The sequence below is a fragment of the Nothoprocta perdicaria genome, unplaced genomic scaffold (assembly GCF_003342845.1).
Source record: "Nothoprocta perdicaria isolate Ctin4 unplaced genomic scaffold, notPer1 scaffold_135, whole genome shotgun sequence".
NCBI classification, from domain to species: Eukaryota; Metazoa; Chordata; class Aves; order Tinamiformes; family Tinamidae; genus Nothoprocta; species Nothoprocta perdicaria.
Genome location: NW_020454483.1, coordinates 111,390 through 124,682, shown reverse-complemented (window position 1 = coordinate 124,682; position 13,293 = coordinate 111,390). Strand labels below are relative to the sequence as shown.

The following is a 13,293-nucleotide window of genomic DNA, read 5'->3' as shown; positions in this document are numbered from 1 at the left end:
CCAGGTCCCTCTCTGCGGGGCCGCTCTCCAGCAGGTCCACGCCTAATCTGTACTGGTGTCCGGGGTTATTCCTCCCCAAGTGCAGGACCCTGCACTTGCCCTTGTTGAACTTCATGAGACTTCTCACCGCCCAGTCGTCCAGTCTGTCCAGGTCCCTCTGGATGGCAGCACAGCCCTCAGGGCTATCAGCTACTCCTCCCAGTTTGGTATCATCAGCAAACTTGCTGAGGGAGCACTCCAGCCCTTCATCCAGGTTGTTAATGAACAAGTTGAACAGGACCGGACCRAGAACTGACCCCTGGGGGACACCGCTAACTACAGGTCTCCAACTAGACTCAGTGCCACTGGCTACCACTCTCTGCACCCCGTCACTGAGCCAATTCCTGATCCACCTCCCTGTCCACTCATCTATCCCACACCTTCRGAGCTTGCCCAGGAGGATGCTGTGAGGGACGGTGTCAAAAGCCTTGCTCAAGTCCAGAYAGATGACATCCACCGCTCTGCCCTCATTTATCCAGCTCATTCATAGAAGGCGATCAGATTAGTCAAGCATGATTTCCCCTTGGTGAATCCATGCTGGCTACTCCTGAGCACCTTCTTCTCCTCCACATRTCTGGAGACAGCAGCCAGGATGAGCTGTTCCATCGCTTTTCCAGGGATGGAGGTGAGGCTCACCGGCCTGTAGTTGCCCGGGTCCTCCTTCTTGCCCTTTTTGAAGACCGGAGAAGTCCGGAAGGAGAGGTAGACTTATAAAGATCTTCAGGACTACAGTATTGATTAGAGTCAAAAACTATTCTTGGACTCACAGGGGTTTCTGCTCCTACTTCTGCTATGGACATGCTGTGAACCATTAGGGAAGTCATTTAACAAAGTTTCTGCTTATATGATGAGCGCAATGATGCCCGCTATCCTTTTTTATATGCTTTCCTAGTATCAAAGATTATAAGAGCTCTGCAAGTGCTAAAGTGTTATTTGTGTTCCCTCCTCCCAGGCAGATGAAATGAAACTTAGAAAAGGCTATAGTTTAAAAACAAAACAAAAAAAGCAAACAAAAATATCTCAGAGTCCTATATAAAAGAAACAAAGTGCATAAAGACCTAAGTGCTTGCAGAGTCCATGGCTATACTGACAGCACAATGAAGRTATATATGGTATGCCTTTAAAATTCCTGTTTCATTTAATTAGTTTTCCTCATTCAATCCTTAATTGCACAAGACATAAGCACATAAAGAGAAGAGTATTTCAGGACAAATAATAATAAAAAAAAAAGTCATCAAATTCTGCTGTACTGTATACCTCTCCACTACCTTTCACTAATCTGAAATCAAAGTTAAGATCATTTTTGTCATAAACCTGTATTAAATATGAAATCTGTCCAGACCTCAGTGACAGATGATAGACAGCCATCTCTTCAGGAAAGACCAATCAATGTGTGCAGCTACCATGACCCTACAGAAAAGAACAGAGGACTAGTTTAAGCATTTACTCTCCCCTGCATGCCCTAAAAATATGAATCATAATAAAAAAGAGTATCTACAATAGTTACTTATATTTTTGCACTGCTTATGTCAAAACATACAAAATAATAGGCAAGAAAAGAGAAAGGAAAGGGGATTCTGGCAAGTTTTGAATGGATATGTTTTAAATACAACTTAAGCCAAAATATTTTGTTATATTTTAACCACATTTGCTGCAGTTCCTTGACTTGATCTTTTGCAGATCATACTGTTCCACCACATCCATTTGTGTTCATCGCAATCAAAAGTATCTGGTGGAACAGGAAATTAAAGCTTGAAATTTGAAGTAGGGGCTTTCCTAGCGAATTTCAGAAATGCCCAACATATGTWAGGAGGTAGCCTTCCTCTAAAGAATTTGTCAAAGTTACATAATTAAACTGTCGCATTTGTAAATACCTTTTGCTGGAGGGTTACCAAGTACAAATCAGTAATGGAAGTGTTCTTGAAGGACCTGACTAGCAGATGATGTAGACAGACCTATTTGCACAGGTTGTGTTTCTCATATACTTCAAAGCAGCGATTCTCCTCCTGGCCTACAGCCTATACACACCTGGCATTCTGGAATGCTAACCTGGGGGACGTGAAGCAACTCCTTACCAGGAAGGTGCATTTGCAAACACAAAAAAACCCACATCTATGTGTCCTAGCCAGAGCGTCAGTCTTTATTCTTTCTTCCTTAATTTTATTTATTGGTGTATATATTGTGTATAATGCACTTGAGCACTGCTGCTAGCTTTGCTGTAACATTCAGCAAAGAGAGGCCATCTTGCAAGTTTTTTTCTTTCACAATTCTTTTGTTCTTTCATCTCTAATATTGCCCTCCAATGCACCTATCTGATTATATCTCTATTTAAACATGTTCAGTTTTGATCTCCTTTTCATGTTCAATGCACAAACACAGACATCAAATAGTTATCATTAATCCATCCACCAATTTTGAAGAGAGGCCTCTGTATGATGTGAGGCTAATCTCTTCATCATTTCTTATCTAATTTAGAAGGTGGGAATTCATTTCCAGACTCTGCTTTCCACAGAGAATGCAGTATATTGGAAGTAAGCTGTGGGTCCAGGACCATTCTCTTGCCTCACTATTATATGGTAGAATCTGGGCTATATTGGCCAAACTATCTTTAAAATCCATTGTCAGTTGAGTAGGTTCTAGCTGGAGTGCTGATTGTCATCTCAGTTTGTAAGCTAAAAGTTTCAGACATTTCTTTCCTACTTCCTACTGGGTCACACACATTGCTTTTAGAAGCATCCTTCATTTAAACATGGATGGTCTTCACACAGGGCAGGATCCTCAAACACTGCACAAAACACATCACAGCTTCAAGAACATTATCCCATGATTGGAATACTCTTCCAGATGAGATCACACAAATCAACAGGAGCCTAAGAAAAGCATTCCACATAGTTTCAGTTGTGCTTTAATGCCTCCTAGTTGTTGCACACAGAAAGTAGGTTGTCATTAAGTGAATAACTTGTATCTGTGGACCATAGTGCAAGAACCTTAGAAACCAGCGGGTTTTCCTCTCTTTGCTCCCACATCTGAGCAGAGCTTTCAGGCACACCTACAATGCTGCCCTAAGGCATTTGGCAGTGAAAAACTACTATTATATGAATTGTTGAAGATAGCATTAGGCTTCCTGATTAAATATTTTCACCAGGAAAAAATACTGGAAAACAATTGGTTCTGCAATATTAGATACCCATATCTATAACTGAGATTTATGCTAGGACATCTTGAATTATCAGAATATTGAGATAGTTTGGGGCAGATTACTTTTCGCAGGAATTTCCTGAAAGAGCTTAATATATCTTAAAATATCATCTCACATTGCTAGTAGGTGGGTAGTCTCACTTACACATCTCCATAGCAAGGACAATCATAGTTTAAGGAATAACTGACCAGACAATATAAATCAACCACACTAAAAATCTTCTCATAGCCAAGTAATCAAACAACTTATCTCCTCTTTYGTTATGGAGAAAGATGGTGGAGCTCTTGCTCTAATTTTCCTGTTCCCAGATTGATTCCCAGTTCAATACTCTTCCTCTCCTCAAGAAACTTCCTTTTAAAAAAAAAAAAAAAAAAGTTGTCCCAAGTCTAGCCAATTTCTCTCAGGATTTAAACAAACTTCTGGCATCACAGAACAAAATTTGGTATCTGTAATGCTCTTTCTCTCTCCAAATTATCTTCCTTATCCTTCACASTTTCCCTATATAATTATCTTTGAGAGATAAATTACAGTTTCCAGTACCTACACAGATACCATCATTGTAGTGATGAATAGTATAAATAAACAAACTGTAAGAATACATTCCATCTAGACTTACACTGATGCATGTAGCATTTTGTTAGAGATGTTGCTGACACAATAGTAATTAAAGTAATTAAAATACCACTCACCTACACCTAAGGAAGGTGCCTTGGATGCCCAAGGGAAATGAAGAATCTTCATCGCACTTGCCTCTCCTTTAGATGCTTAGATCCTTACTTGGAAAGTAAACCTAACMCAAGTCCTGAAATTAGATGAATCTGTCCTGATAAACAAGAGTCTCTTAAAAACAACTGCTCTAGCTTTCAGTAATTCTGTTTCTTCATTCAATATTTATGTWGTTGAGAAACACTGATTCAGGTCTTTTTCATTAGTTACTGCAATATCTCATTTGTGATACAGGCGCAAAACTGGAATGTATCAGGAGCAAAAAAGCAGACTATCAAAATGCAAGTGTGCTCTTTCTGTTTTTTTTTTCTTTTTTTTCTCTCTCCATAACAGGAAATTCAAAGATATAACTGAAGCTCAGAAATATAGGGGGGAAAAAATGTCACTTTTATGACTCAATAAAAACATCTACAGAAAAAAATATTGCTTTTAGAAGTTCTCAAAGGCCAAATTATTTTACAAATGAGATCTGTGACAGGTCATTGGCAAATTGCACTTGCCAAATGACCCCTTCACTTTGCAGTTTCCATCGTGTTATGGGAAAGGTTATATTTSCCACTAACATCCATTTGATGGATCATCTACACCCAGATGGGRCTCTCAGAATGTGTTCTCAAGACACCTGTCTACCATTCTATACCAGAAAGCATCCTACACCACAAAGATAATACAGTGGTTTATATCAAATGTAAAGCAAACATAACCATCAGCTACCTAGAACTTATTTGGAAAGGAAAAAAAGGCGGGATTGTCAGGATGTAGCAAGGACAGACTGCTTCCCAAGGCAAAGGGTGACAATGGCAGGGCTATCCCTTCTTTCATYATCAGGGCCTTACCCAGTCCATCCTATTACCATTACTGCCACCCTGCAAGTTGGAAAAAACAAGGCAGGTCTAGGKGAATCCAGAAAATCCAGCCAACAAATCATGACAGGACTGAGGACATACTTTCCTACAACACAACCCAAGCAAGCAGCCACAGCAAGGACATGAGCAGCTCTGAAGCCCATAGGGACAGAGTGCAAGTCCCAGGTGGGGGTGGTCAGGAAAATGAAGGCCAATTAGTACACCTGTTAGGGCTCTGAGAGAGAGCAAGCAACAAGTTACAAAGAATTCAGTCACATTCAGGGAAGGAAAATAAACAAACAAATGAGATTTTAAAAGAACAGACATTATAGTTCTGCCCGAAGTTCCAGACATACATATTAGAAGATGAATCTTCRGAAGTTTTAAAGTATAATCTTTAATAATTTCAATATGCAAATTTTGGTGGAAAAGTACCCAGAAATCTACATTTTTCAAAACAAACAAACAAAAAACAGCTGGTATATCTCCAGTTGTTTTGGTAAACTATTCACTTAACTATTAAGCAAGTAGCCACAGATGAATCTTCCTGGGACCTAGGAAGTACACTTTCACACAAGCTTCTAGAAGGAGACCAAAGTCTCTATCCACCACATTAAGAAGTCATGCAAGAAAGTATGCTCAAATAGGAAAGGAATTCCTAGCACTTGCACAGACCTATTACTGGCTCAGTGCATATTTATTTGTTCATCTTAGATTTTAACAAGAAGCAGAACACAGGTCACTGGATTTTTTTTTTTTTTTTTTCAGCTAGGATTCAAAGACTATGACTTCATCATTTTTCCCCCCACACTCTGTACCTATCATGTAAAAGTTTTTATACTCTTTCTGGAGCATTTAAAATAAAGTTGGTGACCAGCCATCAAATTAAGAAGAATAGATGATGATAAGAACTACCTGACYTCATCCTGGCAACAGTGTTAGTTGATCAAAGCAAATTAGAAATGAAGAACTAGCACCGTAAACTTGCCAGGAGTTTAAACTCTACCTTCATCAGCGGCAACTGAGTCAACTCCCAGCAAGTACATTACCGTGCTGGCAGGACTTACAACCTTCACATGACTGATAGTCTGCTCCTGAAAGGATGGCTAATTTTGATCCCTTGAGTACTTTAAAGGTCTGTGTTCCCCCAGTACTTGCAGAACTTAACGTTATAAACAAGTATGCCATCAGATCACAACAGCTCACAAGCTGGTCCGCTCTGTTAAGTAAATTCAGACTATTTAGCCATGTGAAATGTAATAGATTAGGGGTAGCAAGGAAAAAAAAAAAAAACACCAATAACAACAATCACGAGGGACATTAATATCTTCAAAGCTACCTGCCAGATCTTGGCAATGGAAGCAACAGACTTGTTTTTTTGGAAAAGACACAAATACAGTACTGCGGCTGATTACTATTCCAGATACACTGGTTTGGCTCTACTTATATAGGCCTCACTGGCACACACTGTCCAGAAAGTAAATACTTAAGAAACAAGAAGGTCCTCAAGCCAGATAAAGGGCCTTTAAAATAACCGAAATATTTACATAGACCTTTTATTTTAAACATTGTTGTCCTATTTCACTTTGTCTCCCAAAGAAACAGAAAAGTGTAGAGATAAGTGGTGTTTGGAATAACACAGATTAAAAGAAAAATAAAATACACAAATCTTGTGCAAAAAATAATGGGTTAATATAAAACACTTCTAGCCAGTCCACAGCCATTGTACCTGGATCTGCTCCTGCAGAATTTCTRACGGCAGAACTTCTAATCTAGGAAAATTAAAGATGATTCTATCCATGGCATCCATACAGACCTAAACTAAATGTTCCAGCTCAAAGGAATGTTCAACATGAGAAGGTGAAATAAAAATCTATCAACAACAAATGTCAATGCTTGGCACAGTGTAAAACCACTGCCTGACCTGAGAACAGGGAATGGTGCGCTCAGACATTTGGAACTATTCAGAATTTAACAGATACTTCTAGTGCCTTTTTGGTTAGATTTCAGAGGAATTTCTGTGGAAGACCTGAATGGATGAACAGTGTTTTTCAGTTCAACAAGGAGAAAAGGAAGGACCTCTTTGAAGTCTCTGATAAAACGTAAATTACCTAGAAGACTTYCCATAAGACCACATCAGGTGTCAGAATCCTCCTTAAAGAATTAATCTTAAAAATTGTCTCTGTATGTGTATACTCTATAYACATGTGCATGTGTGTGCTTGCGTTCTGTAAATGTTGGTCTGCCATTTTAAGTTTTAATGTGATTTCCAGATAGAATCAGACTATGTTATAAGGATAAAAAACAAGGAAAAATCAGGAAAGGGGTTTTCCTAGCACAGGGCATGTTCTTACTTAAAACATCAGATTGCACCAAAAATTTCATTTTGTATTAGGTCATCCATATTAAAAAAAAAACATTAAATAAAACAAAATGCTGCTTTTCTACTGAAGAAGGTTAATGTTAAGCTCTATCAACTTGAGCTGGTGCAGGGCATAATGCTCTGAGGTTCTTACTCTTCRTTCTTATGATAGAGGCCTTCCTTGGTTTCGAGCTTCCAAAATCAGGTAGTTCTTGACCAGAATACATAGTCCAAGCCCAGAGTCCAGCAATCTCATTTATGCCACTTTATAAAATAAATGAATTTGACCGTCAACCTAGACTGTTCAAAACCTTAATGGAAAGGAACATGTTAGCAGTGCCTTAAATGTAAACACAGAGGCTGAAGGCCCATATGGTTTATCATTCTGCCTTCAGGTTATCTTATTTATTAGAAATTTTCTCACAGTGAAACGAATTATTTCAGCAAATATTAAGCTACCGCAAGGGATGAATTAGAAACCCWGGTTCTGTTGCCAATGAAAAAATGGTAGCAGTTTTGTTGTTTCTGCCCCTGCTGCCTCATCCCCTTCTGAACACTTGTGCAGGACGTACTTCTACGTCACTTGTGCAGGTCCATGGACACCGTGGGCCTGATCCTTCCTCAGCACCTTGTCTTCTGCCTGTGCTGTAATGAAGAAGTCATTGCTTAGCTGCGCTATGAGTGTCAAACCAGGGCTGGCACGGGATACAGACAGAGGAACACCCACTTTGTAACCCTGGGAATAGCGTTGGCCGGGGCAGGTACCTACTTAAAGACTGTTGAGACATGTTCAGAAGCAGAGCTGTAGTCATACRAATAACCTCACTGATGAAAATGCAAGTGCCTAGAGACTTCTAGCACTTTGAGGCTAGGCCTCAGTTTAGTGGAGTTTTTGAAGATCTAATTTTTAACTCTAGATATTTTCAGGAGCATTAAGAAGTGCTAGATACCCTAAATCCTGCAGTGGATACAGTCCAGAGCATCTCTGCTTCCTTTGTGCTTCTGAAGAGTAAAGGGAAGAAATTTTCTTGGTTGTTAAAAAATGCAGTACTCCTGATAAATTACAGTACTCCTGCAGTAACTCCTTACTGATAATATCCTGGACTGATAATCTGACTGATAAGAGTRAAAACTTAACCTCTAACTGCACCGGAGAGAAAACCTCCGCTGTGATTCATTTTGTTTGTTGGATTTTAGTTCACTTGAAAATGAGGCATATGATTACATTGGATTTAGATGATATATGCTTGCATAAATCATTTGCTACTTAGTATTTCCCTTTCAGGACATTCTCTGAGGCCCTGACAGGTGTATCTGAAAAGAGTGCAGCTTCAGTAAAAGTCCAAGTCCTGCCAAAATAATAGGCCTAGACTCATTCTATTCAGATCTATAAATTAATGAGAATGAAGGTGATCATTCTAGATTCCTCTGAGTCCCTATTAAGGTCACATAGGAATAGAGAGCTGGTTCGCTGGTGAGAGGGAGGGATCCAAGCAGTGCTTCATATCCAATATGGATTRACTGGTAACCTAGATGTGCCATTTCCTTCTTGCTCCAGCATCTATAAGGTTTGCTTCACCCTAGATCTGCTGCCTGCATATGAATGGGATAGGCCCAAGTCAGTCTCTCTTTCATGACAGAGAAGCAATAACCTGCTTCCTCATGCCTTTCTGGAGATCCAGAGGCACAGAAAAATCACAAAGGAGATTGCAGAAGAAAGCAAAAAACTCCACTAGTCTCATCAAATTGCTTTGTGTATACTCTTACTGGGACTTTGTTACTTCAGTTACTCCACAGTTTAATTAATTCCATCATTCAAACATTGTAAGCTTACATACTGCAAGGAACAGAAGTTGAGGAAGTTACAACATCTACATTCAGATCTGAAGAATTTCTTGCTATAGCTAGGGACCCACAGCTATTTCTGTGTCCCACAGATAAATACTCATACATCCAAAAGAGAAGTCCGAGATTTTGGTATTTATTTCCATTTGTCAGCAGTACAACATTGGGTTAACATAGTTTGCTTATAATCATTCATTTACATGTGTATTTTACACATTTATAACTATATCAAACCTTATGTTTATACTATACATGATATATGCATGTGTGTGTCTCTTAAAGCATAGTCAAAACCGGCAGCAGCTAAATGATTCACACAGATACACTACTTTTAAACCCACTTGCCTAGAAGAGAACCTGCACTAGGGAGTAAAACACAGTGTATTTGTATTGGGGAGAAGATTACCTCACTTCCCTCCATTTCCTCTAAAATCTTGGTAGAAGAGGAAATTAAGGGAGACAAACTGAACTGTGATGCTTAGGGACTCCCTTGATTCTGCCTGTCACAGTTTAAGCCTGCTTGGGGCCTCAGGGGAGTCTGGCTGCTCTTACTCCTCCTCTGCCAACCAGACAGTAACGGCCCACTGCTTTTATTCATTACCCTGAATGTAATGCACTAAATTTAACAAGTAACACACTCAGCGGGAATTTATTGGCCTTTTGCAGCATGATTGCAAGGTAGGATATGGATATGGATTCCAATTACTGCTGACACCCAGATAAGAGGAACAAAGCCTATATATGATTGTTATTAATCAAAAGTGATATCTGGTATTACAAAGAAAAGAAAAACAAAACAGGAATAATTTAAAAATAGTTAACTATGTATTTTTTTTTCTATCAAAATGTCAGTTGTTCCAAATAAAATTATGCTTGTATTTTCTAGCTAGCAATAATAAAAGAGATGGCATATTACACACAAATTGCAGGAGAAAAAAATGTAAATAACAGGAGTCATTGGTTATATTGTGATATGCAGAAAACTCACATCCCAGTAGATGTAATATATTGAGAAAAGCATAGAGTAAAAATATACATATATTCAGAGTTATATAGATATTAATGATCACTAAACTTTTTTTAATGTTATACAGATATCTGAGATTCATATTCATCTGGCAGTCTTAAAAGATGGGATAGGAAGAAATTAATTTTTCTTGTTCACATCTGGAGCTTAAATAGGTACAATATAGGCAGAGAACAGGCCAAAAGACCACAGCATCAAAATTCCACAGACTAACAGATGTGAAACACATGTACATCTCTCCAAACGTCCCTCCCAGGTGAGCACAGAAACTTACCAGTTAGCTGCATGTGATTACATTCACTTTGTACCACTGCAACCAACAACTTACTCAATATGAGGGGTGTGCAGACTGGTAACAGAAAAAGAATTTAATTCTAAGCGCTCATAATTTCCATTCAACCTGGAGCTAGAATACAAAATATTTTTCCAAGCTCTCTATAATGATTAAATCAGCAGAGGGGGACCAGAGAGCTTGTGAAGCTTCTCGCTGCGATCCGTTCCTGATACCCAGGCTGAGAGCATCAGACAAAGAATATTTTCTGGCAACAATGCCATTCCCTTCCTGCAGCAGAGGCAGGAGGGATTACTTTTCAAGAATAGAAAGTTAAAAAAGATGGAATAGTGAAGTCTAAATTCTGAAGTGAACATTTCAGAAATGATACAGCAGTGCAAAATTTGAAATCCAGTGAGTGTGCTATTCACAAACAGGGCTATCTCAGATGCCTATGTGTGTAACGTACCTCCAAAAATTAATCAAGAAAAAAAAGGGGAAAATGGCATTGCAAATATTGTACTGGCCCACTTTTGTCCAGCTTTATTCTGCTTTTCTGTATCATGAGAAAGCTTCTTCCCTGTATGCTATTCATTTCCTGGTCACTTCAGTAAYGGTGTAAATGCAACGTATCTGCCCACTGGGAACAGAACTGACATCAGCAGTTTTCCAACATTTCAGTATTACTGCCCATTAATAAATGAATCTGAACCAGTAACTTGGCGACCAAATTTCAAAGAGATTTTTTTGCCAGTTCTCCTGTCCTGTCCTCACTGAAAGATTTTATTCTACAAGCCATTATTATCATGCTATCCGCATAAAACATTGCATATGAATAAATGCTATTGCACATATAGCCTGCCTCTTCTGGGATGCTCTCTCTCCTCTGTAAAAAGGAGAGGCCAGTCTGCTCATGCTGAGGATTATATTTTTCACATATCTTGTGGAGGAAAATGTCATAGGCACATCAGTCACCATGTCTCACACACGTAAGATACATAAGGTACAAGCTGTAAAGATCTACGCTTCGCATCCAGGGAAGGTAAGGAATGGGAGGGGAAAGAAACCTTAATTTTAGTGAAGGCAGTTACTTGGGTGACACAAAAAAGGAATCATGTTTTGTAATCTCATTTTRTTCTCTTAGCTGGTATATTTAACCAGCCTCTTATTTAAGAGGTTTGATACTGGGAACAACAACAACAAAAAAAACATAATAAGCAGGAAGGAACAATATATTTTCAGGAAAATCTACTTTTTAAAAATAAACACTATAAACCTAATATATTGTCTATCACATGGTATTGATATATACATACATATGAACGAGAGATTGTATGAGAACATAAAATCATTTTTAAAGCATTTAATGATGTAAGGCATTGCTGATAAATATTTGATTACATATATACATGTTTTCAATCTGAGAAACAGTTGGGTCAGTGATATAGCCTTGATATTGCAGAGATCTTTAATTTTTATTGAGTGCTACCATCTTCTTGAAATGTATGAAGTTTGTCACTGAGGGAGAAAAGGAAATAGCTTATAGGTTGATTCCTCAGAGCATGCAGACATATGCAGATACAAGCTTGAAACTAGTGCTGACCGAAGCTTTGTAAATAAGGGTTTTACCAAACAGGCGAAAAATTCAGATGCGACAGAAGAAAACAAATGTAATGCAGAGCAACTTGTCACCGTCAGAAACAGAAAGTGAAAGAACAAAAAAACGTTTCTGCAGAGATTAGAGTGCACGGCCTTTCTAACACAACAGCAACCAGAGGCAGGAGCTAAAGACCATTAAAGACACAATTTTCACACCACTGGCCTCAGTAAGCTTTGAATCAGACCCCAAAAGGAGGGTTTCTTTGCCAGTGCCGTAGCTAAAACACATCCTGGCCTTTCATACAGTCATTGCTCATATTTAAATACATGCACAGAAGCTATAATTCTATGATTGTGTACATATTATTTYGCTGTGAATATGAAAGGTATACCCTCATATTGCGACTGGATGCTTATGTGGAAAAGCACAAGGGTGACTGTAGTGGCTCGTCAGTATTACAACTGCTAAAACTCCAGCCTTTTGTTCTCAAATGTTAATAGCAAAAAAACAACAACATCTTTCGTAAAAGATTACAATTTAGGATGGTAATGATACATTTGTCTCAGGAGAATTTGTATTCTGTCTGCAGATCAATCACGAAATGGTGAAACAATTTAGAAAGAAATCACAGCTGAATGCATAAAATCCTGGGAACAAAGAATGATACCTGCGTAGAAGAGGCAGCTGACAATACCCATCAATGGCCAGAGAAATGCATTTTTCCTTATTCTTGTAAATATATATACTCATGGCTCTGGCAGTGTCTACTCTTCTCTTTTCTCTTTTCTCTATTACGAGTAACACACAATTTTTGTTTACAGCACACTGGCTATAAAGTATTGTGCACTCTGCATTTTTTGCTTGAACATACCACAGATGTATATTAGATCAGGACTTTCATGATTGGAATAAAATCACTGAAATGTGGATTGGGTTGATAACTTTAATGCAAAATACTATCTTCCCTTTTTTTCTGAATTTCTCACAATGCTTTTAACACACTAATCCTTAAAAATCATTTAAGCAATAGACTGGGGAAAAGCATCCCATTGGAAGGGAATAATTTCATGCCTCAGATGTGTTGTGAAGCATAAGGCTGAAGAATGAGTGGCTTCAGCCACCTGAGAAGTGCAATGATTCCCAGAAAAGCACTGCCTAAAGAATCTTATTGCTATTGCTGCATGGAAATTATTTTTGAAAAGGTCACACCCATGGAGCTACTAAGCGCTATTAGAAATGAGAGATGAAGGTGGCAACCACATAGCCTGAAATTTACTGTTTAATAAATAAATGTGCTCCCACATTACACTTTCAAAAATAAAGTGCACATTGTAAGGATTAACAACTACTTTGCTTAAGACAAGTGCTTCCCTGGCCTA

General features: G+C 38.5%; 1 long non-coding RNA gene across 2 annotated transcripts in view; it reads right to left on the bottom strand.

Moving 5' to 3' along the window:
• LOC112942851 overlaps positions 1-4,022 on the bottom strand; it is a 10,432-nt gene extending 6,410 nt beyond the window's left edge. The window contains exons 1-2 of one of the 2 annotated variants that reach the window (XR_003248466.1): positions 3,928-4,022; positions 1,382-1,449 (exon numbers count right to left, since the gene is read on the bottom strand). This is a non-coding gene — a long non-coding RNA (uncharacterized LOC112942851). Of the gene's footprint in view, positions 1-1,381; positions 1,546-3,927 lie in introns of those variants that run through there. The other variant, XR_003248465.1, reaches the window with a different exon arrangement.
• Between the last annotated feature and the right edge of the window lie 9,271 nt (positions 4,023-13,293).